We start from the raw sequence: 26966 nt of genomic DNA, 5'->3' as shown, positions 1-26966 counted from the left end.
AAGGTTTCAGTTGTTTGTAGATTAAGTATATATAGTAGAAAGCAGACCAGTCTCTGTTGTATATTAGCAGGATATGAAGTTCATCTTCAATATTGTTGGAGCGTCAAGATATACACATATACGGTATTTGTATGGCGGCCACACCCAACTACAAGTCAGATGTTATTTCCACGAAACAGTGTTATTATTTTCTTCTTATAATACAAAGTTCACTGGGTAAATATGTCACCATACAGTAAATTTAAGTTTTATAACAGTGTTACTAACACTGGGTGACGTTTCTCGCAATCCATGGCATTGTTGATGGAAACATTCATAAAATCCCTGATTACCATAAATGGAGAGATTTCCTTGGAAGCATGATATTAAATAAACGTCTAGTGCTTGACGTCTGTGGTGTCTGTTTGTTTCTTGCATTCGTATCTGAAAGTTTGTTTGTTTTGTTCCCATCTCGATGAAACCTAATTGATTCTTCTGGGTTACGTTTCCTTGTGTAAAAAGTCTTGTGTTTAATCATTCAACATTAGAGGTTTTTAGTGTACATGAAACCAAACAGCTCTCTGATCGAAAAGTTTTCTTCAAGTTCTGATTGTTTCCATCTTGATGAAACCTAACTGATTCTTCATGTTTCCGTTTCCTTAAAAACTTCGTATTTTTGATCTTGCGACATCAGTATTATTTGTGTATGAAACCAAATGGCTCTCCTATCAGACGGGTTTTCTTCCTTCATCTGCTTTTCATTTCTTTATAAGGTGTCGGGGATTCTTCTGATAGGAAACCAAATAGCTTTCTGTTCTGGGCTTCTGATCTTCTTTGTCACCCTCCTTTCGCCAAATCGATGAAATTTCTTCAATTGTTCTGCCTTTTTTGTTTCTGGCAGGAACATGAACACGAATATCCAGAACAACACCAGCAGCACCGTGAAGGGCAGGAAGGAGTAGCTCATCAAACCTTTCTGGAAACGAAAACAAGAGACTGGAAATATTTGGAAACGGGCGACGAACGTGTAGTCACCTGTTGAATTCCAGTTCTGGGTGTCACATCTGTCATGTTGGCTGTTCAAGAACATGATATATTAGTCGCAACACTTGGCAAATATTATAAATAGTGGTCAACCACTTCCAATGGGAACGCGGTGTGTAACCTGAAGTGGCGAAAGCTTTTGTACGCCAGGCCGAAGGTTCGTGTTCGATTCCGCACATGCAAACAAACGGTGAGTGAGTGAGTTTAGTTTTACGCCGCACTCCAGCAATATTTCAGTTATCTGGCGGCGGTCTGTAAATAATCAAGTTTCGACCAGACAATCTAGGGGTCAACAGCATGAACATCAATATACGCAACTGGGGTACGATGACACGTGTCAAACCAGTCAGCGAACCTGACCACACGATCCCGTTAGTCGCCTCTTACGACAAGCATGGGTTACTGAAGGCCAATATTCTAACCCGGACCTTCACGGGTGCAAACAATCGGCCATGCAAGCCTTTCCATACATAATGCACACGTGTTTACTATTTAAGTGGGTTAGGGTAGCCTAGTGGTTAAAACGTTTGCTCGTCCTGCCGAAGAGCCGGGTTCGATTCCCCACATGGGTACAATATGTGAAGACCACGCATGCACGCACCCACAAACCCGCCCACCCAAAACCCACCAATGACTGTTATCATATGCCAACAAATGCTGAAGATATACTAAAACAGTTGCACTGACAGAGTTTGCTTTCTATGTGTGACCAACAAACGAACAGTGAAGTAACCAGTGAAGATCGTGTTAATAATTGATCTTCAGCAACCCATGCTTGTGGTAAGAGGCGACGGACGGGATTGGGTGGTCATGCTCGCTGACTTAGTTGACACATGTCATCGTATCCTAATTGCCTAGACTGATGCTGATGCTGTTGATCACTGGATTGTCTGGCCCAGACTCTATTATCCACAGATAGCCGCCAAGTAGCTGCAATATTGCTGAGCGTCGTTAAAAAGAAAAAAACCCGCATAAACAACAACAAAAACAAAAACAAAAAACCCCCAAAACCAACAAAAACCTGCATGTGGGGAAAGCCATAACCAACACAGAAGTTGGCGACCCAGTTGACGAGGACAGACACGCTGATGGCGGATGATCTCGACCCTGAGAGAACAACTCGGCCACTATCAACCAGGGGATGGAACCTAAAAAACAAAATGAACAAATATATGCTTTGGTTCATAGTTTGTACCACACTGCAGTTGTCTCTTCATTACAGATGGGCAAAGTTATTAGACCTGAACGTCAGTCGTGGTGTAGGAAGCCGCAACTTGAAGACATGGCGCAGGGTTCATTGATCTGATGACAGTCGCTATTTTGTACACATAGATGCCGTTGTTGGTGATGTCGTAGCGAGGCATATCACAGGGAGATAATCGATGCTGAACCCGTTGGAGAGGCTTGTTCAGTGATTGTGTGGATTACGTTTCATATGACTGCAAATTGGAATGAGCGGCATTTAGGGACGTACAATATTGACCACACTTGATGGATAACAACTTCTGTATTTCGTGAATGTGACATTTCGATACAGATTCTTGTACCGTTGTCAAGCGAGAAATAATGCATGAATAGAAGAAGGCGAAACGTTGCGACCGACCAAGACCGAGTCAAAGAACATCGCACCTCCGTTACCAATTCCGACAACAAATCAACCATCTCTGACCACATCAAAAGCAAACCCCAGTCACCAAATCTACAAGAATCTGTATCGAAACGTCGCACTCACTAAATATAGAAGTTGTTATCCATAGAGTTTTCAATTTAGTACCTGGAACACTCAATGGGCAGCGTTATCAACATAAGTACTGTATGCCACCGTCATCACACATTTTGATACAAATCCCCTTGCCAGTGGTGAACATCATTGTTGACAACGCTCGACCTCACCACCGCTTTCGCTGACCATTTGCCGAACAAAACCTCATCAAAGCATTAACATTGTCGCAAATAGCCCCACTAACACACTAAAATAACATACTAACATTTAGATAGCGCCAATATCCAACTGAGCTGCTCAAAGGCGCTTTGATTTCCCCTCGATCATTGGATGTCAAACTCACACGGCACGTCATATTATCAATGTCAACTCCCTGGGGATCATTCAACTCTTGCAGCCACAAGTCGCAACTGAGGTAATGTGGCTTTCCATCCTTACAAAGTACCCATTCACAGCTGGGTGAACTGGGACATATAGTCAGAGTAATTTTGTCGAAGTTAACTGCACGTTGCTGTACCCGAACTAGGTGTTTGCATGTATTCATGTGGCTACCATCTGGTCATTTTACCAACGGATTCTGTGGGTTCTTTTATGCACAGTGTCTTCGACGCCAAGTTTGAGGTAGAGGTGCTCCTGTTCAGTATCTTAAGTAATTGACGCAGACACTACCTGAGGAATGGCAAAGGATTCCAAGAATTCGACCCGCGATCGTATCAGACGCAAACTGGCTTATGTTATGCAAAGGTAGTTACGCCAGGTTCTGCAAACCGAAACATGAGTCTCATGAACCAAATCTGACAATGACCTACTCCGAGTGAAAAGAGACACTACAAACAACTATGGTATTTACAAATGAAGTTTAATTTTAAACTTTAATAAAAAATCGTATTTCTATATTTTATGTCGAGGTTTAGACAGCATGACGTAACTAAGACGTCATAGACTACCCCCTGTTTGATGAGGTCGTAAAAGGATTCACAATTCATCTGGGCTCACTGGTTACACCAGTTATGTGTTCTTTGCGCTTATTAAGCGTATTTATGTAACGTACAATGTGATTTGATATAATATCAAAGGCCGTATAAGACCGCCAAAGCTTCTAGCGGCCGTGCCCTCGTTTTGAGATTTCCACGATTTCCAGATTTCCGTTTGTCTGAGCACGCTGTTCGACAGAGCATGCTGCACGACGTGTTTGCTGGATTAGAAGGGGCGTAGTGTTGCAAACTACAAGTGATGAGATATACCAAGTAATACTGATTAATATTCATATATCCAGTTGAATGAGTTGGTCTCAAAATTCTGGACTGGTTATTGATTTAAGTGACACCATAGGACGGAACCTAGTCAGCTGGAAACGAGACTGATGTGTAATCAATGTTTTGATTTGTATCATGGCTGCCAGTGGTTGTTCATACAATCACAACAATTATAATTAGGGAACTGTGTGACAGATGAGATTGTTGGCGTAGTCATGGTGACCATACTTTCCGCCATTGTCGATATTGACGTTTTTTGTGTATTCTCTTCGGATTGTTGCCAAATTTCAGTTTCAATTTCGTTTTTGTTTTGAAAAATATATTATACGGTTACCATCTTAATCGACGGAATTTTGTTTTCAAAGTGTACAGTACATGTAGAGTTTTCGTACTAATCATTTATACCGATTCCCAATTGCGCAGATCGATGCTCATGCTGTTGATCACTGGATTGTCTGATCCAGGCTCGATTATTTACAGACCGCCGCCATATAGCTGAAATATTGCTGAGTGCGGCGTAAAATAAACTCACTCACTCACTCACAGAATTTGGCAGTTTCGTGAAACGGTGGTCATAATTTGTGTTAGGCTCTTACTTTGAAAGCATTATGTAAAAATAGTGCTGTGCAGTTTATGACTGGGGGGGGGTTGGGATTGCATCATAGTTAGTGGGCCTTTGTAGACATTTTGTAGATGTTTGAAGTAATTTTCTCTATACCGCTGATATTAGTGATCAACATCGTGAGCATCGATTTACGAAAATGGGATACGATGGTATGTGTAAACTAAGTCAGCGAGCCTGACCATCCAATCACGTTAGTCGCCTCTTATAATTACGACATGGGTTGCTGAACACCAATTCTAGCCCTGATCATCACGGGCCACGTCATACGAAAGCACAATGGTATCCCTATGGAAGCTTCAGTATATTTCTAGTTGTTTCGAATAACTTCTGCTTATTGGCATCAAGATCTTGGACACTGTGGCATCATTCACCAAATCAGCGACCATGGCTAGCCGATGCCTTTGAGTAGTGAGTAAGTGAGTTTGGTTTTAGCAACATTCAAGTAAAATCACGACAGGGGATATCAGAAATGGGTTTTACACATTGTACCCATGTGGGGAATCGAACCCGGTTCTTCGGCGTGACGAACGAACGCTTTAACTACTAGGCTACCCCGCCGTCACGCCTTTGAGTAACTAAAACATTCTCACCTGGTCCTAAGGCGAAGAATACAACGAACATGAGGGCCATCGCGACGCTGGCACCATTGAACCATTGAACCTTGTCCTGAAGAAAAAAAGCGACTTATAACACATCAGAGACAATAGGAATGGTAATTTCAGTGTTTTGTGTTTGCTTGTTTGTTTAACGAAGTCGTTCTGTAAATATAAGTGTCTGGACCTGACAATCCAGTGACCGACATCATGAGTTGTGAGTTGTTTTTTAGGTCGCTTTTAACAAAATTCCAGCAATATCATGGCGGGGGACACCAGAAATGACTGACTGAGTTTCGTTTTACGCCGCTTTTAGCATTATTCCAGCAACATCACGGCGGGGGACACCAAAAATGGGCTTCACACATTGTACCCATGTGGGGATTCGAACCCGGGTCTTCGGCAGGACGAGCCAACGCTTGAACCATTAGGCTACCCCACCGCCACCTTCCACTGTAAATTTACCCGTCTATTTGAATCAGTTTTGGGTATGATGTTTGTATGTGAGTGCGAAAGTATGCAAAATAAAATATTAAAACCAAAAGGAACACTCGAAATTTCGAAAAAAATATGCAAATGATTAAAGTAAGAACTACGTGGTCGTGGGTGGCCATTTTACGTCGACTTTCACGTATGAAATTCACCTTGCACTACTGGGTATTTAAAAGTGTTAGAAAGTAAGAGAGAATGAGTGAGTGAGTTGGTTTTACGCCGCTGTTAGCAATATTCCAGCAATATCACGGCGGGGGACGCAAGAAATGGGCTTCACACATTGTACCCATGTGGGGAATCGAACTCGGGTCTTCGGCGTGACGAGCGAACGCTTTAACTACTAGGCTAAAAATGATTACTGAAAATTACCGTAGACACCTGCTGTTCGCCAGGTCAACCTGCAATAGCACTCGATACTCAATTTCGAAAATCTGTTCGATTTCGAAAGTGTTTGCTGTCGCTTCCTGCCACGCTAGACCGCCTCCGTGGTGTAGTGGGCAGAGCATCCGCCGGAGAGCGGAAGGTCGCGGGGTTCGATACCCGGCCGCGTCATACCAAAAGACGTTAAAATATGGTACTTGTTGGTCCCTGCCTGGCGCTCGGCATTAATGGGTACAACAACAACTGGTCAGCTCGGAGTCAGTATAATATGTCTGAGTGGGGTATTCATGTTTAACTGCGGCATGGTATCTAAGTGAGGTAGAGCTATAAAACCAGCTTAAGTCTGGGCTAGTACAAGCAGCCACCCATACACACGCATACACGTCGTCAAATATTCTTAAGTGCGACGTTAAACCCCATTTCACCTTACCTTCACCTCCTACCACACGACGGCGGACCGTAAAAAGACCAGCCAATCAAGTGATTGACCAGAAATTGCATAAAATTAACGTATTTACTAATTTTGTTGAAAAAAAACCCAACCCAATGTTATGTTTTAATTACCTCAGCTGTGCATAACTGCAAATAATCCGCCGCTAATAAACCAAGAAAAACAATAAATAATTATATTCATTGTAAATAAAGAAAACAATCTCAAAACCGCTTGTCACTTACAGATAATAATTACCAGATATACGTATTCCTTCATTGTTTGACTGATTGAATTGAATTTGAATATTTTCACCTATGAGATTATTAACCGAGTGTGTTTCCGTATCATTAATAACATATATTAGGAATAAAAATTGTATTATGGGAGCCTTTGGCGAGCATAATACATAATTTTTATTCCTAATATATAATATTTATAACACGGAAACACAAGAGGTTAATAATATGTTTATCATATAATGTCATTCTTAAAATTACTCTAAAAAAGAAGCAAATCGTACGTGAATTTATATGAAGAGAATCGAGCGTAAGAATACTTAGCGGTGCACCAAGGTGAAGGTCGTTCATGATGGCGGCATATGGTTGTGACTAGTCGCTAATACAGTGCAAACATAACTCATGCTTAAAATAAGATCTTTTTGTCTAAAATGAACAACAAAATGGGGCAGGGTTTTCTTGAGAGTGTTACTATTTTCAATGCGGGTATTCACCTCATCAATATCAGTTCCTGATACTTGACGGAATCGATTCGTCGTCTGCTTTGTGATCGATAGATCGAAATCCTTGGTTGGTACCTTTCTTAGACGATTGCCTTTCAGGCGTGCCTCACAATCCGTACCTTCAATTTGAACGAAGTACTCCGTTTCATGTTTTCCAAAGTCAATTACTGCAGTAACGACTCCAGAACCTCTGTCATCAATTCTTACAGAATCACCAATTTTGAGAATGGGGGCAGCCATGTTTGTTTACAAACAATGTAAACTCGCGACGACGTCATCAATGAAATGTTAAACGTTTTAGGATTCGCATGGCGTCTATGGAGTTTTGCCAAAGTAGTTCGTGGATTGATGTAATTTGTATTTTGATACCAAGTTTTGCAGATTGCTTTATTGCACTGATAACACCCTCCATTAGATGATAATATTGCACTGATAACACCCTCCATTAGATGATAATATAGTTTATTTTTTTGGACTTTCGTTGTTCAAAATGTCAGTCACTGGTTTGTACAGTCAATATTGTTTATTTACAAGCAGCTTAACTTGAACATTGCAAACTCATAGAGGTTGCACAACAAATAAAATATATCTAACAACATTGCATTCTTTGTTACTCACCAAAAGCGAGAGGCATACTGTTATCAATATGCTAAAAACGGTCATTCCGCCTAGACCAATCAGATGCAGAGTTCGTCGACCAACCCGGTCCATGAGTGGAATCGTCATCAGTGTCATGACAACCATGATAGCTCCCACCCCGCTCGTGGCGTGTGTGGCGGTGGATTCATCTAGCCCCGCCCCTTTGAAGAGATTCCCGGAATAGTAGACGATCTGTAATAGAGAGCTGTTGGGTAGGCAAGAAACAAGCAGGGGGTAGGTTCCCAAACGAAAGAATATGCTGAAAACGATCAGCCTAATGTCCCATATATACTCTGCGGGTTAGAGATCTAGATTCATGTTGGACCAAACTAGAGTTGCTACGAAATCACCAACCACACGTGGAGGATGGGGACTAGCATTGTCGTCCGTGAACACGTGCCTTGTGTTCAGATGAGGTCATCAAAATGTGGTCCAACAACCCTGTGAAGGATACCAGTGATGTGCCTTTTCCAGTTAGAATTTGTGTGATCATCACAAGTTTACAGATGTCAGTTGAGGAGGCCCCATTGTGCTTATAAAAAACGGAATCAATTAATTTTCCAATTATTTTTCGAGCTGTAAGAACCGTTTACTTATACTTTATAGTTCCTTATAACGGGTACACGTGTTGCACTTGATGCTCGCCTCTGGTCGTAGCACGTGCATATATAAAACATAATGTGTAGTGCGCCCGAAGACTCAAAATAACCATACAAGCATAAATATGACATGAATCTAAATGGCGGTGTGGAGGTTAAATGCCATAGGCGTTGCGATACTTTTTTCCATGTGTATACATGCACGTTCTAAACAGTCCATGATTGTATGAAGAGACAATTAAATAAATCGGGTTGTACTTTTCACAACAAACCCGATGATAGCGTGGATTAATCACTGGATTGTCTGGTCCAGACATGATTATTTCATTGAGGTCGTCATATTGCTGGAATATTGCGGCATGCGGCGTTAAACAAACAAATAAACGAATTTGCATAACACACGTCGTATCTCCTTTGACTGGGTCGATTCCCGTAATGTACTGTAATGTTTTTATCCAAATTGTATCAAATTAAATGCTGCTGAGAACATTGTTAAACAATTCAACAACAACACGTGACTTACCACATTTATACCCGAGAGTTGCTGCGAGAGGTGCATGACGATACTGATGATTAGGGGCATGCGCAGAGATCGCTCCTGCACAAACATCATGGCGCTTATCTGAAGTACAGAAATGGCCCTGGTGAATATGTTTCCTTGTTACAAAAGCACGTATTTGGCCATCATTTGTACATCAAAACGCTTTGATCACGTTTATGCACATATATGCGGACTGCCTCCGTGGTGTAGTGGTTAGAGCGTCCGCCCGGAGAGCGGAAGGTCGCGGGTTCGATCCCCGACCGCGTCATACCAAAAGACGTTAAAATATGGTACTTGTTGGTCCCTGCCTGACGCTCTTCATTAATGGGTACAACAAGGACTGGTCGGCTCGGAGTCAGTATAACGTGTCTGATTGGGGTATTCATGTTTAACTGCGGCATGGTATCTCAGTGGGCTAGCACTATAAAACCAGCTTAAGTCTGGGCTAGTACAAGCAGCCGCACATACACATACACATGCATGCACGTCGTCATATGAGCGAAATATTCTCAAGCACGACGTTAAATCCAATTTCACCTCACCTTACATATATGCGCATTTTATTTGTTGTACGTTGAAATCCATAGAGACCTGTCTTTATTGTGATACCATCCGAACTGCGCAAGTCGATTCTCATATTATCAATCACTTTATTGTCTGGTCCAAACTTCAGAATTTACAGACCATCGTCACATAGATGGCATATTGCTGAGTGTGACGTTAAGTTACAAATAAAACTTTACTTCGTACGACACATTTAATGTACTGGGTGATTTTTTTGTTTAACATATGCCATATTTGGGGACCCGTGAAGATCCGGGTTAAAATTGATCTTCAGTAACCCATGCTTGTAGTGAAAGGCGACTAACGGGATCGGGTGGTCAGGCTCGCTGACTTGGTTGACACATGCCATCGTATCCCAATTGCGTAGATCGATGTACATGCAGTTGATCCCTGGATTGTCTGGCCCTGATCCGATTATTTACAGACCGCCGCCATATAGCTGGAATATTGCTGAGTGCGCTGTAAAACTAAACTCACTCACTCACTCATATTTGGGATTAGACTTTCTTAGTCAAGTAGAAATTGAGTCCCAACCGCGGTGGGAGCCATTTGTGGAAGCCTGGGAGCTGAGTGGGTTAGACGGCTGGCTTAGTGTGCTGGCGATTCTATGCCTGACCCTGAGAGTGTGGGATCGAATTCCGGGTTGGACTCATCCCAACAAATGTACTAGAATCTGTACTTTACTGAGAAAGTGTAATCCCAAATATACATGTGTATATTTGTGACCACTTTCTAAATGGCGTTGTGTATTCAATGCCATTCATTTGTTCAGTCTCCCGTGAGAGCAGTCCTGACCTTTGCGTCACCCTTGGATTGCACGGCCTCCTCCTTCATCTCTGCGATCTCCCCGTCCACGTCTTCACTGCCCCGAAGTGACTCTAACACTATGAAAACAGACATCAGTTATTAGCAACAAAGATATTCTAACATTGTATTTCCGTACTGTTGCCCATGAAATAAACGATGTGGCGGGCACGTATAGAGGCCTCATTCAAATGAACGTACAAACATTTTATTACCCTTAAGATCAACTTGTCGAATTTTGATTGGTTAATAGCCAAAGCATGCCAAACCATGTAGGCGGATTTGCCAGGGTGTACGAACGGTTCATCCCGTCAAACGTGTAACGTGACACACTACACTGGTTGTAAAAATGGCCTTGACCTTAGATGGAATGTGGCTGCCAAACGGCTGATCGCTTCGACATTTTAGAGTTGGCGTATACAATTATGAGTATAAACAGAGTAATAAATTTTTTGCCATGATTTCTTATTTATTTGTGTCAATAAATTATTAAAGAAATAAGATGTTTCCGTATTTCACTTGTCGTTTAACAAAACCTCAAATTCGATCATTTTTATCATAAACTAACCGATCCCGAGTTATCTCTGTTTTTGACCGTTCAGGAAAAATCATGGCGAAACGTTTTGCGTCTCATTTTGCCGAAGGTTGAATGTTGTTTCAAGATAAGCTTTTTGTCGTTACGATATGGCTGAAATGTAACTCACTCACTCACTCACTAACTCAAGATAAGCTAAATTAAATAATCTTAAGGGTAATAAATCCGTCACTCGGTGTTTTGAAAGGGTGTACGGGACTGTAATACGGAAGTTAGAAGGATCTTACAGTCCCGTACACCCTTTCAAAACACCGTTTAACTAATACTAACTAGTATTTATGATTACCCGTGAAGATCCGAGCCATAATTGAACATCAGGAATCCAACTTAAGAGGATTGGTTGACATATGTCATTGTATGCCATTCGCAAAGATGGATGCTCATGCTGTTGATCACTGGATTACACACACACACACACATATATTATGTACTTAAATAGACAAGCCAACCACCATCTACAGACTGTTTTTGTTTGGGGGGGGGGTCCTAAAAATTCAACTTATCTACGGTATTTCATCGTGGCAGTGTCTACGGTAACGGACAAATGTTGTCTAATCCGGACCGCTTTACAATCCGGACAAATGAGTCGGTCACAGGCCAGTCCGTAATAGAGAGATTCCAATGTATTTCCTTATTGTTGTCCATAACACGTCTTTAATGAAGTCAATAGTAATAGCATGGTTAACAGAGTGTGAACTGATGACAATCTCGACCGTATGATGTGAAAAGATGGTACTTATTGTTACCCTGCATGAGGACTGTGACGTGGTGTCAGTGTGCTAGGACTTTAAACCAGACAGGGCTGGAGCAGGAAGCCGGGTATGCATATCTGTCTGCGAATGGAATTCCAGATCGAGACATGAGTGAATTTAGTTTTAACAATATTTCAGCAATATAACGGCGGGGAACACAAGAAATGGGTTTTACGCATTGTACCAATGGGGTAATCGAACCCTGGTCTTCTGCGTGACGAACGAACGCTTTAACCACTAGGCTACTCACCGGACCTCGAGACGTGACATACAAATGGTATGTCGATAGGTGAACTGGATCTCCTTTCACAAAGCTCTGAGGTGACCGTAAGTCACTTAGGTAACCTTAGTGCAATGTTCAAGAATGGGAGTTAAGGTTAACCTTAGTAAAGGCTGTGACCCCATGTACAATATGCTGTGTCTGATATGACGCTATATACAGCACTGTATGCTGCATGTTACGCTATATAAAACATGATATGTTGGATGTGACCCCCATATACAATATGCTGTGTCTGATATGACGCTATATACAGCACTTTATTACCCACGTGGTCAACGTATGGGTAGTTGCATACTAACCTCGTACGTCACACGAGTGTCGTATCGCGTTGACCTGTGTCGTAACGACTTGACCTGAGATTCTAACGATTTGATTGGATTACCGATGACCTCTCAATTAGGTCACGTTGTGACGGAACTACTTTTTCATTCATAACAAACACGTGAATTCATTCATTCTACAACTTATATGCATTGTGGGAATGTAAATATTGCGAACGTTGCCGTGTCGCTGTTTAATTGGGAGTCGAACTGAGACATTATATGCGTCGAAAAACATAAACGCAAAGTTTCCACCAGTGATGTTAGCCGAATGAAGCAACTTCAAACTATGAAACGGGGTGCTACGGAGTAGTTTAATGTAGGAGGCTGTACGAGGCGATGACAACTGACATGCATCATGACGTCGGTTACCAAGGGGTCAGGCGAGCAAGGCATAGTGACGACATTACAGTGTGACGTCATGCAAAAAGTGTACTACAGAACAACATTCTTCCGCAACCTCTTTATGAAACCGGTTTCGGTTTGAAACCATAAAAAATAACACAAATACGCTTCTCTATTTTGTCAATTTAAAGCATGTAAGACGTGGGTAATAAATCAAATACCAAACTCGGTCTCATTACATACGAATGTTTTTCCTATGGTATCTGACCGAGCGAAAGCGAGGTCAGAAACCATAGGAAGGTCACGAGTTTCGTATAATTCGTATGTTATGAGACCTCGTGTAGTATTCTCTATGTATGCTACGTGTTGCGCTATATAAAACATATGTCGGAGGTGGCCCCATGTACAATATGCTATGTCTGATATGACGCTATATACAGCACTGTATACTGCATGTTACGCTATATAAAACATGTCGGATGTGACCCCATGTACAATATGCTGTGCCTGATATGACGCTATATACAGCACTGTATACTGTGCCTGATATGACGCTATGTTACGCTATATAAAACATGTCGGATGTGACCCCATGTACAATATGCTGTGTCTGATATGACGCTTTATACATAGAGAATACTACACGAGGTCTCATTACATACGAATTATACGAAACTCGTGTCCTTCCTATGGTATCTGACCAAGCGAAAGCGAGGTCAGAAACCATAGGAAGGTCACGATGTTTCAAAATGGTATTTTGTTATAGTTATGGTTTCTACCATAGGAAGGTCACGACGTCACACTGTATTGACGTCACTACGCCATTCTCGTCTGTCCCCTTGGTAACCGACGTCACGATGCATGTCAGTTGTCATCGCCTCTCGTACAGCCTCTTACAGTAAACTACTCCATAGCACCCCGTTTCTTGGTTTGCAACTGCTTCACTCGGCTAACATCACTGGTGGAAACATTATGTTTATGTTTTTCGACGGATATACTGTCTCAGTTCGACTCACAATTAAACAGCGACACGGCAACGTTCGCAATGTTTACATTCCCACAATGCATATAAGTTGTAGAATGAATGAATTCACTTGTTTGTTAAGAGTGAACAAGTAGTTCCGTCACAACGTGACCTAACTGAGAGGCCATCGGTTATCCAATCAAATCGTTAGAATCTCAGGTTAAGTCGTTACGACATAGGTCAATGCGATACGACACTCGTGTGACGTACGAGATTAGTGTGCAACTACCCATACGTTGACCTCGTGGGTAATAAAGCTTTGTATGCTGCATGTTACGCTATAAAAAACATGTCGGAGGTGGCACTACATACGACACGGTATACACCTTAGTATTTCGGAGGTCTAACTGTGTTACATCCTGGTAGGCTGGATATCTGATTATGTACATGTGTTTGTATATGTCATTATGGAACGACCGATATGATAGAAGACTTTTTTTTCATGAAAAAAAAGGTTGCTTTGTGAAACTGGCACCCTGGACCGTAGTTGACGGCCATTTAGGCATTTCTTTCTTGCATTTGGGGTGTTTGCAAAAATGTACAGATTTTGATTTTTTGACTGCTTTCAAAAACATTCTCGCTTTGACGTCATCCAATTAAGCAGGAAAAGAATGACCACTGAAATACACGTGAAGATTCGGGAGAGAATTGATCTCTAACAAACTATGCTTGATGTAATAAACGACTAACGAGATCGGGTGGTCAGGCATGCTGTCTCGGCTGATGCATCGTGTCCCAAGTGCATTCAACTTGATTAATGCTCATGATGTTAATCACTAGGTTGTCTGTGTTTCACAAACCTTTTCTAGCATCCTGCTCTTTGCCTTGCGTGATGAGCAGATATCGAGGTGTCTCCGGACAGAATGGCATCAACATCAGTTGCAGCACACACGGCAGTGCCGTCACACCTGGCCAAAATCTGTTTATGTTATTTGTTACTTGAGACAACCATAGTTTTCTGTCAGCTTCTTTATTTTGTGGTCTGAGAGTTTCACCGACTGCCAGCATAGACATTACATTGGGCAGCAACTCCACCAACACTTATCTGAGTGAGTGAGTGTGGTTTTACGCCGCTTTTAGCAATATTCCAGCAATATCACAGCGCGGGACACCGGGAATTGGCTTCACACATTGTACCCATGTGGGGAATCGAATCCGGGTCGTCGGCGTGACGGGCGAACGCTTTAACCACTAAGCTACCCCCACCGCCCCAACACTTATCTGAACCAAAGGTAAAGGACCCAAGAACAGCAACTTTCGACGCATACGATGTCATTCACTAGACTCTCTGATCCAGACACGATAATATACAGCCCGCAAATAGCTGGAATATTGCTTAGTATGGCGTTAAGCAACAACAATATAATTATAAATGAATATAGCAATATGAATATAAATATAACAAAATATACAAAGGTATTTAGAATAGGACAATAACATCTGTTCATACTTCTGCCAGATATTCTACAATATCCCCGTCAGACTGAAATGTACCCATGATATCCGATAATCGTCGGTGCATTTTAGTATGGCGCGTTTCTAATGTTGTTCAGTATATTATACAAAATGCATCAAACATATTATTCTCTTTTCTGTCTCAGCGAACCTGTAGAGACATAATTCTAATGTATGTATTATTGCCCCCCTTGATGTGTCCGTCTAAGCGCCATGGTCCCAATCCATCAATCGTAGCGTTACGAGATCTTGTAACTATATAGTTTACAGCAGAATTACGAAAGGCGTAGTGCAACGAATGCTTTGTTGATGTGGACCCTGGTTCTCATCTTGAGCATTCTTAGTTCTCAATTGATATCACCTGCCTTTCATGGGAGTAATTGCCATGATACAGTACGGAGAAAAATATGTTGCTATACGCATATAAATAGTAATTAAGTAAAAGCGGCAACACATTTTCCGTTATGATGAGAACTTTCTGCTTAAAGCCTTAAAGCAGATTCGGTTGTTAGATTTCGACTGTTACATGTCTGCTTAGAAATAACTATATAAAATGTCATTTTGTGTCGTTTTATTGTTCAGTTTACTAGTTTACTTCAACATTAATGGAGTTGCTCAAAGTGTATCACGTTCGTAACAACTCACCTAAAAGAACGTGCCAGAACTGGTTGTTTCCAAATATCTCGGGAAAGCCGAGAATCTGCGAGATTAGTAGGCCGGAAACGACAAACAGCTGATGCAACACACCAAGAGCTCCCCGGATGTTCACTGATGCGATCTCACTCAGGTAGATGGGTGCGAGAGCCGTGTAGAGACCTTTGAAAAGAGGACGAGTGTTCAATTATTGACAGAATGCAAATTTTAATTTTTTTTTTCGGGTTTCATTTATAGATTGTCTGTTGCTGTGCCCTTGAGGGGGGGTTGAAGTAACGTAGAATGACTTACCTGAGTGAGTGAGTGTCAACGACTTCAGTTTTACGCCGCACGCAGCAATATTCCAGCTAAATGGCGGCGGTCTGTAAATACTCGAGTCTGGACTAGACAATCCAGTGATCAACAGCATGAGCATCGATCTACGCAATTGGGATACGATGACCCTGACCACCCGATTCCGTTAGTCACCGTTTACGACAAGCATGGGTTGCTGAAGATCAATTCTAACCCGGATCTTCACGGATCTGGAGATACAGAGGATTTTTATACGTCCACTTATTGTTTTGCCAGTGTACATTGCGCAATATGGACCATCAATTCTTAAATAACGTAAGAAAAATCTGAAGCAACATTGATCAACAAATTCCTTCGATCCGTGAAGGTCCCGGTTAGAATGAACCTAACGGGATCGGGTGGTCAGGCTCGCTGGCTTGGTTGACACATGTCAACGGTTCCCAATTGCGCAGATCGATGCTCATGCTGTTGATCACTGGATTCTCTCGTCCAGACTCGAATATTTACATACCGCCGCCATATAGCTGGAATATAGCTAAGTGCGGCGTAAAACTAAACTCACTCTCACAAATTCCTTCAAAACATACATGAAACATAAAAAAACGATAGAAACGGACGTAAAATATCTCTTGCATGCGCCGTTCTGCTTATAAAGGCGATTAGATTTATGATTTGCTGACCGTATCTGTACCCTGGCGGTTTGTTTTGTTTTATTTTAGTTGTTATTTAACGCTGCACATCAGCAATATTCCAGCTATATGGCGGTAGTCTATAAATATTTGTGTCTTGACCAGACAATCCAGTGATCAAAAGCATGAGCATCGATTTACGCAGTTGGGATGCGATGACGTATCAGCTACTGGCAAACAAGGATAAGTTAAACCGGCGCAGAGAACGCGTTTACGAGAAGTAGGCAAAGGGATGGATGGAAGGGTGAATGAATGAATGAATGAATGGATGGGTGAATGAATGACTGGATGGATATTGAATGAATGACTGGATGGATGGGTGAATGGATGGATGGGTGGGTGGATGGATGGATGGGTGAGTGAATGGATGGGGGAACGGATGGATGGGGAATGGATGGATGGGTGAATGGATTGATGAGTGAATGGATGGATAATGGACGGTTGAGTGAATGGATGGATGGGGGAATGGATGGATGGATGGGTGGATGGATGGATGGGTAAATGGATGGATGGGTGAATGGGTGGATGAATGAATGGATGGATGGGTGAATGGATGGATGGGGAAGGGATGGATGGGTGAATGGATGGACGGCTGAGTGAATGGATGGGGGAATGGATGGATTGGGAATGGATGGATGGGTGAATGGGTGGATGAATGAATGGATGGATGGGTGGATGGTGGATAATGGACGGTTGAGTGAATGGATGGGGGAATGGATGGATGGGTGAATGAATGAATGGATGGATGGGTGAATGGGTCGATGGTGAATGAATGAATGGATGGATGGGTGAATGGATGGATGGGTGAATGGATGGATGGGTGGATGGTGGATAATGGATCGTTGAGTGAATGGATGGGGGAATGGATGGATGGGTGAATGGATGGACGGGTGGATGGGTGGATTGGATGGATGGGTGGATAATGGACGGTTGAGTGAATGGATGGGGGAATGGATGGATGGGGAATGGATTGAAGGGTGAATGAATGAATGAATGGACGGGTGAATGAATGAATGAATGAATGGATGGGTGGGTGAATGAATGAATGGGTGGATGGGTGAATGGATGGATGGTTAATGAATGAATGGATGGATGGGTGAATGGATGAATGGATGGATGGGTGGATGGTGGATAATGGATGGGTGAATGGATGGATGGGTGAATGGATGGAAGGGTGAATGGATGGACGGGTGGATGGGTGGATGGATGGATGGTTAATGAATGAATGGATGGATGGGTGAATGGATGGATGGGTGGATGGTGGATAATGGATGGGTGAATGTATGGATGGGTGAATGGATGGATGGGTGGATGGGTAGATAGATGGGTGAATGGGTGGATAATGGACGATTGAGTGAATGGAGGGGGGAATGGATGTATGGGGAATGGATGGATGGGTGAATGAATGAATAGATGGGTGAATGAATGAATGGATGGATGGTTAATGAATGAATGGATGGATGGGTGAATGAATGAATGGATGGATGGGTGAATGGGTGGATGGTGAATGAATGAATGGATGGATGGGTGAATGGATGGATGGGTGAATGGATGGATGGGTGGATGGGTGGATGGATGGATGGGTGGTTGGATGGATGGGTGGATAATGGACGGTTGAGTGAATGGATGGATGGATGGATGGTTGGATGGATAGATGGGTGGATGGGTGGATGGGTGGATAATGGACAGATGGAGTGAATGGATGGGGAATGGATGGATGGATAATGGACGAGTTGAATGAATGGATGGAATGGATGGATGGATGGATGGATGGATGGGTGGATAATGGACGGTTGAGTGAATGGATGGATGGATGGATGGATGGATGGGTGAATGGGTGGATGGATGGATGGGTGGATGGGTGGATGATGGACGGTTGAGTGAATAGATGGGGAATGGATGGATGGGTGAATGGGTGGATGGATGGATGAGTGGATGGGTGGATGATGGACGGTTGAGTGAATGGATGGGGGAATGGATGGATGGATGGATAGAAAAATGTGGACAAAGCGATGATGTCACAGGACATTATATGTGTAGATAGATGGATGGATACATAGATATGGACAGAGGGATGGCGTCACTGGGGGATAGACGGATGGATTGATTGATGTATAGAGATTGAGTGAGGGGTTATATCACTGTAGGTTAGTTGAGTGGATAGATGGATAGGTGTTGACAAAGGAATGATGTCAACGGATGCTAGATGTATAAATGGCTGAATAGATAAATCTGGACAGAGAATTGGCGTCACTGGAAGATAGATGATGGATGGATGGATAGATAGACCTGGTGATAGGGATGACATCAATGGAGGTTAGTTGAGTGGATAGATATATGTGGTAAAGGGACGGTGCTGATGGAGGATGGGTAAATAGACAAAGGAGTGTCACTGGAGGTAATAGTGACAGTAATAGTCCGCTTATATGGCGCTAATATCCAGGCACATTGCCTGCTCACGGCGCTACGTACATTGCTATCCCCGGTCAGGACACTAACGTACTTTCCGATACTTTTTCAACTCCTTCGGGAGCATACAGCCATGCTGCCTGTGAGGCGCAATGAACTAAACACTCACATTGCCAGCACATCTTCATTGTATGTACCCATTGTACAGCTAGGTGAACTGAGACAATGTGGATCTAAGTATCTTGACCATGGATACCACCACGCAAATGTGCCCACCACGGGACGCGAACCTAGGGGATCGAACCCGGGCCTTCAGCGTGATAGGCAGAAGCCTTACCACTGCAACACTGTGCCCATGTCATTGTAGCAATAAGCCTATGTTGAGGTATACATACCGCAGTTGAATCCCACGACCAGCCTCCCGACAATGATCATCTCGTAGGACGCCGCCATTCGGCTGAAGTACAACAGAGCAGCAGCGACAACTCCAATCACGGCGTTAATCATGGAGCCCTTCCTTCTGAAAGTCGTCACATCGCCATGGTTAATCGTTAGCTGGGTTCTAAACATCACATATCTAAAATATTCTATTTTCATCAACGTTAAATTGGGCAAAAGCATGTCAAACGCTAGCAGCTCAAGCTTCACGTGCAATGATACCTCAGTTCACATATTTCGAAAAAAAAGAGTTGCATATCCTTTCCAACGGCTTGTAAAATATTTGATAGCAAAGTTTCACCAATTGTACTGGATGGGTCTGAAATATGGGTACTACTTTGAAGTCATAGAAAAAGTTCACACTTAGTATTTAAAACGTTTCTTACAGATTGGCAAATTCGCATCCAATAAGGCTATGCTTGGTCAAACATTAGGCCACAATGTAAGTTTCAACACAGATAATGGTTATAAAATACTGGATAAAAATATTTCATATGAATTGTTCTAGATATCCATACCAATGCTATATAATGTTAAAAAACTTAGATGATGCTGGAAAGCAAAACTGGGTCTCAAATCTCAGAAATTTGCTATTTTACACAGGTTTTACCCACGTTTATTTATCACAAAGTGTGGATGATTCTATGATGTTTACAACTATATTCAAACAACGATTGAAAAATATTGCTTGCCAAAATTGACATAGTTTTATATCATCTTCGCAGTATTCAAGTAATTATAGTAGCATTAAGTCTTTGTTGCAGCCTGAAAAATGTTTAAAATGTATCTCGGATAGGTCTTTGCTAAGAGCCTTATGTAAATTTAGAATATCTCTTCATGAGTTTAATATTAATAACCTACGTAGAACCAAAAATTAACATGTATATAAATCACTCTACTTGCATTGTGATCTTAACGTTATAGAAGACGAGTTACACGTCCTGTTTATTTGTAAAAAGTATCATGACCTGAGATTAAAATATCTCCCGTATGGTGTGGTGTGCGTGTGCGTGTGTGTGTGTGTGTGTGTGTGTGTGCGCGCGTTGCGTAATTGTGCGTGTGCCCGTCACGCCAAGTGCATGGGCTCGATCAATGTTTGAAGCCTATGTCTGGTATTTTCATCCGTGTTATCGGAATATTGCTAAACGTCGCGTAATACCATTATAGATACTTCATGAATCAGGAACCGCACGGACTAGGTACTTCCTGTTACCTTATGGATACCTTCAACAATGAAACAACATGGACAATGTACCCCATGGACAATGTACCCCAAATACAATGAAACAGCATGGATAATGTACCCCATGAACAACGTACCCCAAATACAATGAAACAGCATGGACAATGTACCTCATGGACAACGTACACCAAATACAATGAAACAGCATGGACAATGTACCCCAAGTACAATGAAACAGCATGGACAATGTACCCCATGGACAACGTACACCAAATACAATGAAACTGCATGGACAGTTTACCCCATGGACAACGTACCCCAAATACAATGAAACAGCATGGACAATGTACCCCATGGACAACGTACCCCAAATACAATGAAACAGCATGGACAATGTACCCCATGGACAATGTACCCCAAATACAATGAAACAGCATGAACAATGTACCCCATGGACAATGTACCCCAAATACAATGAAACAGCATGGACAATGTACCCCAAATACAATGAAACAGCATGGACAATGTACCCCATGAACAAGGTACGTCATGGACAGGAAAACCCACTGAAAGGGTACCCCTTGGACCACGTACTTCGTGGACAAGGTACCGCATGGGCAGGTGCCTCTTGGACTACGTACCATATTGTCAAGCTACTTTATCGACAAGGCGTACTCATGTACAATGTCATGTAGTTGGACCTACCTGCCAAAGAAGTCAGCCCACAGTCCCGCCAACAGACCCCCGACGGCGCCGCCGATAGCAAAGGCTGCAACCAGGACGGCGAACAGGTTGGTCTGAGAGTCCACGTCCATCTCCTGACCGTCGCGTGATATAGCGGTAGCGTTCATGAACTCCTTGATCCTCTGGATATGATATAAAACCAACATTTTAACGTGTTGCCCAACGTGCTTTTGCTGCTGAATTTGACCTGAACGTGAAACCAAGCTTGGTTGAGTGAGGCGGCATGTGGGATTATTCCATCCATATTACGACAGGGGACACCAGAAATGTCGACCGCCCCGAGGTCATACTGTGATGAGTAAATCACCTTTCATTGGGGTAGAAGGTTAAGTCAGTATGATAAGGTTACCTCGTTTGAATTGTTGTGTATTTTATTCTGGTTACTGCTTTCATTACGCGGTCCTCTGAAACGTCCTTTATGTCTTTTTCAACATTATATCCACGTCAATTCCAAAGTACGACCATATCTTAAACAGGAGACGGAATTGCTTGCCTCGACAATCTCAGATCAAGGATATCCTGTACAAAGTGTATCAAGTGTGGACAAGGTCATTGACGTTGTATAAGAAGGTCTTGTGCATTATATATTAAATGTCAGACCAGGCCACGTGCAGGATGCATCATGGGTAGTGTAAGTCATGTACACTAGGGTAAGTCATATGCCGGATAGGCATGGAATCGTCACCATTGTCATGACAACTATGACCGCTCCCACCCCGCTCGTGGCGTGTGTGGCGGTGGCTTCATCAAGCCTCGCCCCTTTGAAGAGATTCCCGGAATAGTAGATCTGTAATGAAAATCTGATGTTCTTAGTGAGTGCGTTTAGTTTTACGCCGCTTTTAGAAATATTCCAACAATATCATGGCGGGGGACACCAGAAGTGGGCTTCACACATTGTACCCATGTGGGGAATAGAACCCCGCTCCTCAGCGTGACGAGCGGACGGATTAACCATTAGGCTACCCCACCGCCCTTCATAGACACGATGCATGATGTGTAGCCATGTACAGAGAAGGCCATAAGCAGGGAAAGTACAGTACAGGTTCATTAAAGGCTAGTTAGGTCATGGAAACGATACATCATGCTTTTAGCAATTTTCCAGGAATATCACGGGGATAGAAATGGGCTTACCACATTGTACCTATGTTGGAAATCGAACCCGGGTCTTGGGCGTGACGAGCGAATGCTTTAACCACTAGGCTACCCTACCGCCCCTTTTATGTGTGAAGGTTTACCTACCGCTTCAGGAGCGTTGATGACTCCGGTGTTGTAGCCGAACTGGAAGGATCCCATAGCGGCGCCACATATCGCCAGTAGCAGACGTGGGGTAGGTTTCTGTTCAACATATGAAATGCATACGATTGAGTCAACAGTTAATATCTCCCAACCGATACATAAGGTTGAGAGCACACCTTTAAATACAGCCTATTTATCTATTTGTATTGTGATACAATATATCATCAAAGAATCACGTTTCTCTAATGATCAGTATTCTAATTATCAAAATCAACAGAAGTACCAAATAAACCGTACATCTGTTTTGGAGGGGATTATAATCTGCGGTCATTTGGCAACACGTACACAGTGAATGTGACTTTTCTGAAATTTACCCCTTAATACCATGTGTGTACTTTCTTTTTTACGTCAGTTTATGTACAATATACCAGGTTTCTTAAACCTTGAAATAACCTGCAGTTTTTACATACAAGGCTCTGCTTGAAAGGACAGAAAACCCAATGGATATACTTCTGCTAAAGGGTACCTGGTAGGATGAGATGGAACCCGAGCAAACTGAGTTTGTCTTACGACGCGACTTCTTGGATAGTGTGGTCAGGCTCGGTTATTGCATAACGGTGTCCTACCGCACATCTACGGCGTGGTATGGTGCTCACAATAGTAAACACTGGTTTGGCGAATAGAGAATCGGTTATTTCAGTTATTTGAATATCGCTACGTTGATATTAAACAACACGCAAACAAATCAATGGTGAGCATATGTCCTTTCATAGAATTAACATTGTTTGACATTTTGTTATAAATAGTTTGTTATTTGTATGCATCGTCCACGGCCGTCTGCCGTCTCGCTGTAGTGATCTGTAGCTATGCTAATAACTTATGAATGGGTGAGTGAGTGAGTTAAGTTTTACGCAGCTTTTAGCAATATTCCGGCGAGGAACAAGAGAAATTGGCTTCACGCAATGTACCCATGTGGGGAACTGAACCAGGGTCTACGGTATGACGAGCGAACGCTTTAACCACTAGGCTAACCAATGGGGACGCAATAACTCAATAAATACTCAAAGACTGCTGAAAGGATACCAGAGCGTGTCCATCAGTCTCTGTCATTTGTGTAGTTCCCTGTATTTGTGGGGTAGCCAAGTGGTTAAAGCGTTCGCTCGTCACGCCAAAGATTCGGGTTCGATGCCCCACATGATTACAATGTGTGAAGCTCATTTCTGGTGTCCCCCGTCGTGATATTGCTGGACTATTGCTGACAGAGGCATAAAACCTTACTTACTGTCACACACTATTACACGAAACTTACCCCCTGAACCGGAGCTGACTGTACACGAGACGCTGCCTTCTCTTTAGCTGTACCCGACCAAGGTTTAGACTCTTTGTTATCCATGCTGATGGTGTTGTCAGTCGCCTCAGTATCCTGTTACAGTTAACAAAGCCCTTGGTCAGCTTGGCGGATCTGAAAACGACATCTGAAAGGTTACCAATAGTAACAGGAGAAATAGGCTAAATGCAGCTGAAGTTGAAGTATTTAGGACCTCTCATATGAATTTACATTAAAAATTATCCAACGATGGATAATAATGACAACTGCACAGAAATGTTGAGATGTTTTGTCGATCTAAACTACTAACCAGTCTCACATGTTCCTCGGTGTCCCGGGCCGGGGCAAGTGTGTACCAGGAAGAGGACTGGTTTAACAGGAATGACACGGTGACATTTCCACGAAAAGCCAGAATATAATTTGCAGCATATGACATCTGCGGAAGCCACGTTTACACAGCAGGATAAGTCGTCCCGAAATTCTTCTGTTTGTTTGTATGTTGTTTAACGCCGCACCCAGCAATACTCCAGCTATATAACGGCGCTTCTGAAGAGAACTACAATTGCTGACGGTATCTGTTACCTGGTGGTGTGTTTTGTTTGTTGTTTAACGCCGCACTCAGCAATATTCCAGCTATATAACGGCGCTTCTGAAGAGAACTACAATTGCTGACGGTATCTGTTACCTGGTGGTGTGTTTTGTTTGTTGTTTAACGCCGCACTCAGCAATATTCCAGCTATATAACGGCGCTTCTGATGAGAACTATAGTTGCTGACGGTATCTGTTACCTGGTGTTTTGTTTTGTTTTGTTTGTTGTTTTACGCCGCACTCAGCAATATTCCAGCTTTAAGGCAGCGGTCTGTAAATAGTCGAGTCTGGACCAGACAAACACGTGATCAACATGATGAGCGTCGATACGCTGTTGGGATACGATAACACGTGACAAAACCCTCAACGAGCCTGACCATCCTGTCCCCTTAGTTGCCTCGTGTAAGCATGGGTTGCTGAAGATCAACTCTAACCCGGATCTTCCCTAGATGCTACTTAGACGAGCATCAATCTACGCAAATGTCTCCGCTTTATCCTATCAGCCATTTGCGTACTGATACCATATCAAGATCAACTGAAATTGTGTTGAAATATCATGTGTAATCTACCGGGCAAAAGAAAGTTATCACTTTTAAAGTAATTGCAATTTCTTTTTCCAAAAAAAGCAGTTTCGGGTTAGAAACTGAAAACATTCACCAAAACGCAACATGCTCCCGATAAGCGTATTTTGACAGGTCAGTTATATAACCATGCACAACAACCTTGTGGTGTACTTGTCGGTATAGCGAAAACAGGCCTGCACGACAAGCATGCTCCAGGCGAAATAATGCGCCTGTGTCGAAAGTGCGACCACCACGTCACTGCTTCCATGTCATCTCCAGAAGAACGTGAATCATGAAGTTATAAAATGTCAAAACAAGCTCTGCAAGAAACCATGTGTATGGAGGTCAGATTACTCAGCAAGAGTTAGACAGCAAAAAAATGCATACATTGCCTGCAGAGCTGCTTGGATCCGACCATTGGGACCTGAATGATTTAATAATACCAAATAATAATTGTATAATATCAAATCAACTTAATAATCTGTTAGTTAAAACATTTCTTTGCCCCCTCTTTTAAGGACGTTCTAGCAATATATAACAAAATGAGTTTTTGAATAAAAACTTGACTTAGAGCAGAATACATTCTGAATAACCTCAAACAACAGTAAAATCACTTCTTCCACTAGGCCAACACAGCAAATGTACGATCTTTTTTAATGGATATTCTGGTCTATGACCTGATTGTCTGGTTAGTTTGCAAGCCATGTTGAATACGGTTGTCATAGATTGCAGCAAGTCCTATAACAGGCTTATTCCAAAATCTATCCAGAATTCTGTTGCATCAATTTGACAACATCTGTTGTCAAGAATAGCTGAATCAAGACCAGACTGGTAGACATGCCAGACAGGTAATGAGCCAGCTCATCCAATCAGTGTGGGGCGGCAGGGTAACCCAGTGGTTCAAGCGTTCGCTAGTCACGCCGAAGTCTCGGGTTCGATTCCCTACATGAGTACAATGTGTGAAGCCAATTTCTGGTGTCCCCCGCCGTGATATTGCTGGAATATTGCTAAAAGCGGTGTAAAGCTGGAGCGTCATGGGAAACATGCCTTCAATTTTTAGGCAAACATCGTGAATGGCGTGAAACTAAAACAGATTGTTTTTCCTTTACACCAAACGGAATTTGTGTCTGAAGATGTTCAACAAAACCCTTACGTTTTTGTGCAAACTGAGTATCTTCGGGTGCAAACGACGGAGAAGGACATACTTTTCGTGTTTGTGAACATGGTGTCATCACTGATTTTTGCTCTTTTATCTGCAGACTGTCTATATTTCTGGTCTTCTGGCAATATGTGTTGCCAATCGTGTTAATCTCGTGCAACAACGAGCCAAATAGTTCTAAGAAACTCAACCAGATTTGTTGTTATCGGGTGGCACGTCTCACGTCTCCCGTCACTTCACGTGCGCTGCACCTGTCACCAACCCCGTCTCGAAAGTACATGTGTTTCAAAGTTCGGTAAATGCTTCAGTGAAATGCCAAGATAGGCGTAGTCATACGAAGATATTTTACTATATCAAGATACAGTACAACCAGAAATTATTGAGAATTTAAATATTGTAAATTTTTATTTTTTTTTTCACTCATTACTCACGTATTAAATGTGAATATTAGCACAACATAACTCCAGATTCAAAGACAGGTGAACAGTTAGTATTT

The 26966-nt window shown here is 42.5% G+C and overlaps 1 pseudogene; it reads right to left on the bottom strand.

Moving 5' to 3' along the window:
* Positions 1-24815, bottom strand: LOC124272645 (annotated as a pseudogene).
* Positions 24816-26966: the final 2151 nt, after the last annotated feature.

The sequence above is a fragment of the Haliotis rubra genome, unplaced genomic scaffold, assembly GCF_003918875.1.
Source record: "Haliotis rubra isolate DU_JTF1 unplaced genomic scaffold, ASM391887v1 Scf1710, whole genome shotgun sequence".
Lineage (NCBI taxonomy): Eukaryota > Metazoa > Mollusca > Gastropoda > Lepetellida > Haliotidae > Haliotis > Haliotis rubra.
This window is presented reverse-complemented; position numbering and strand designations above follow the sequence as displayed.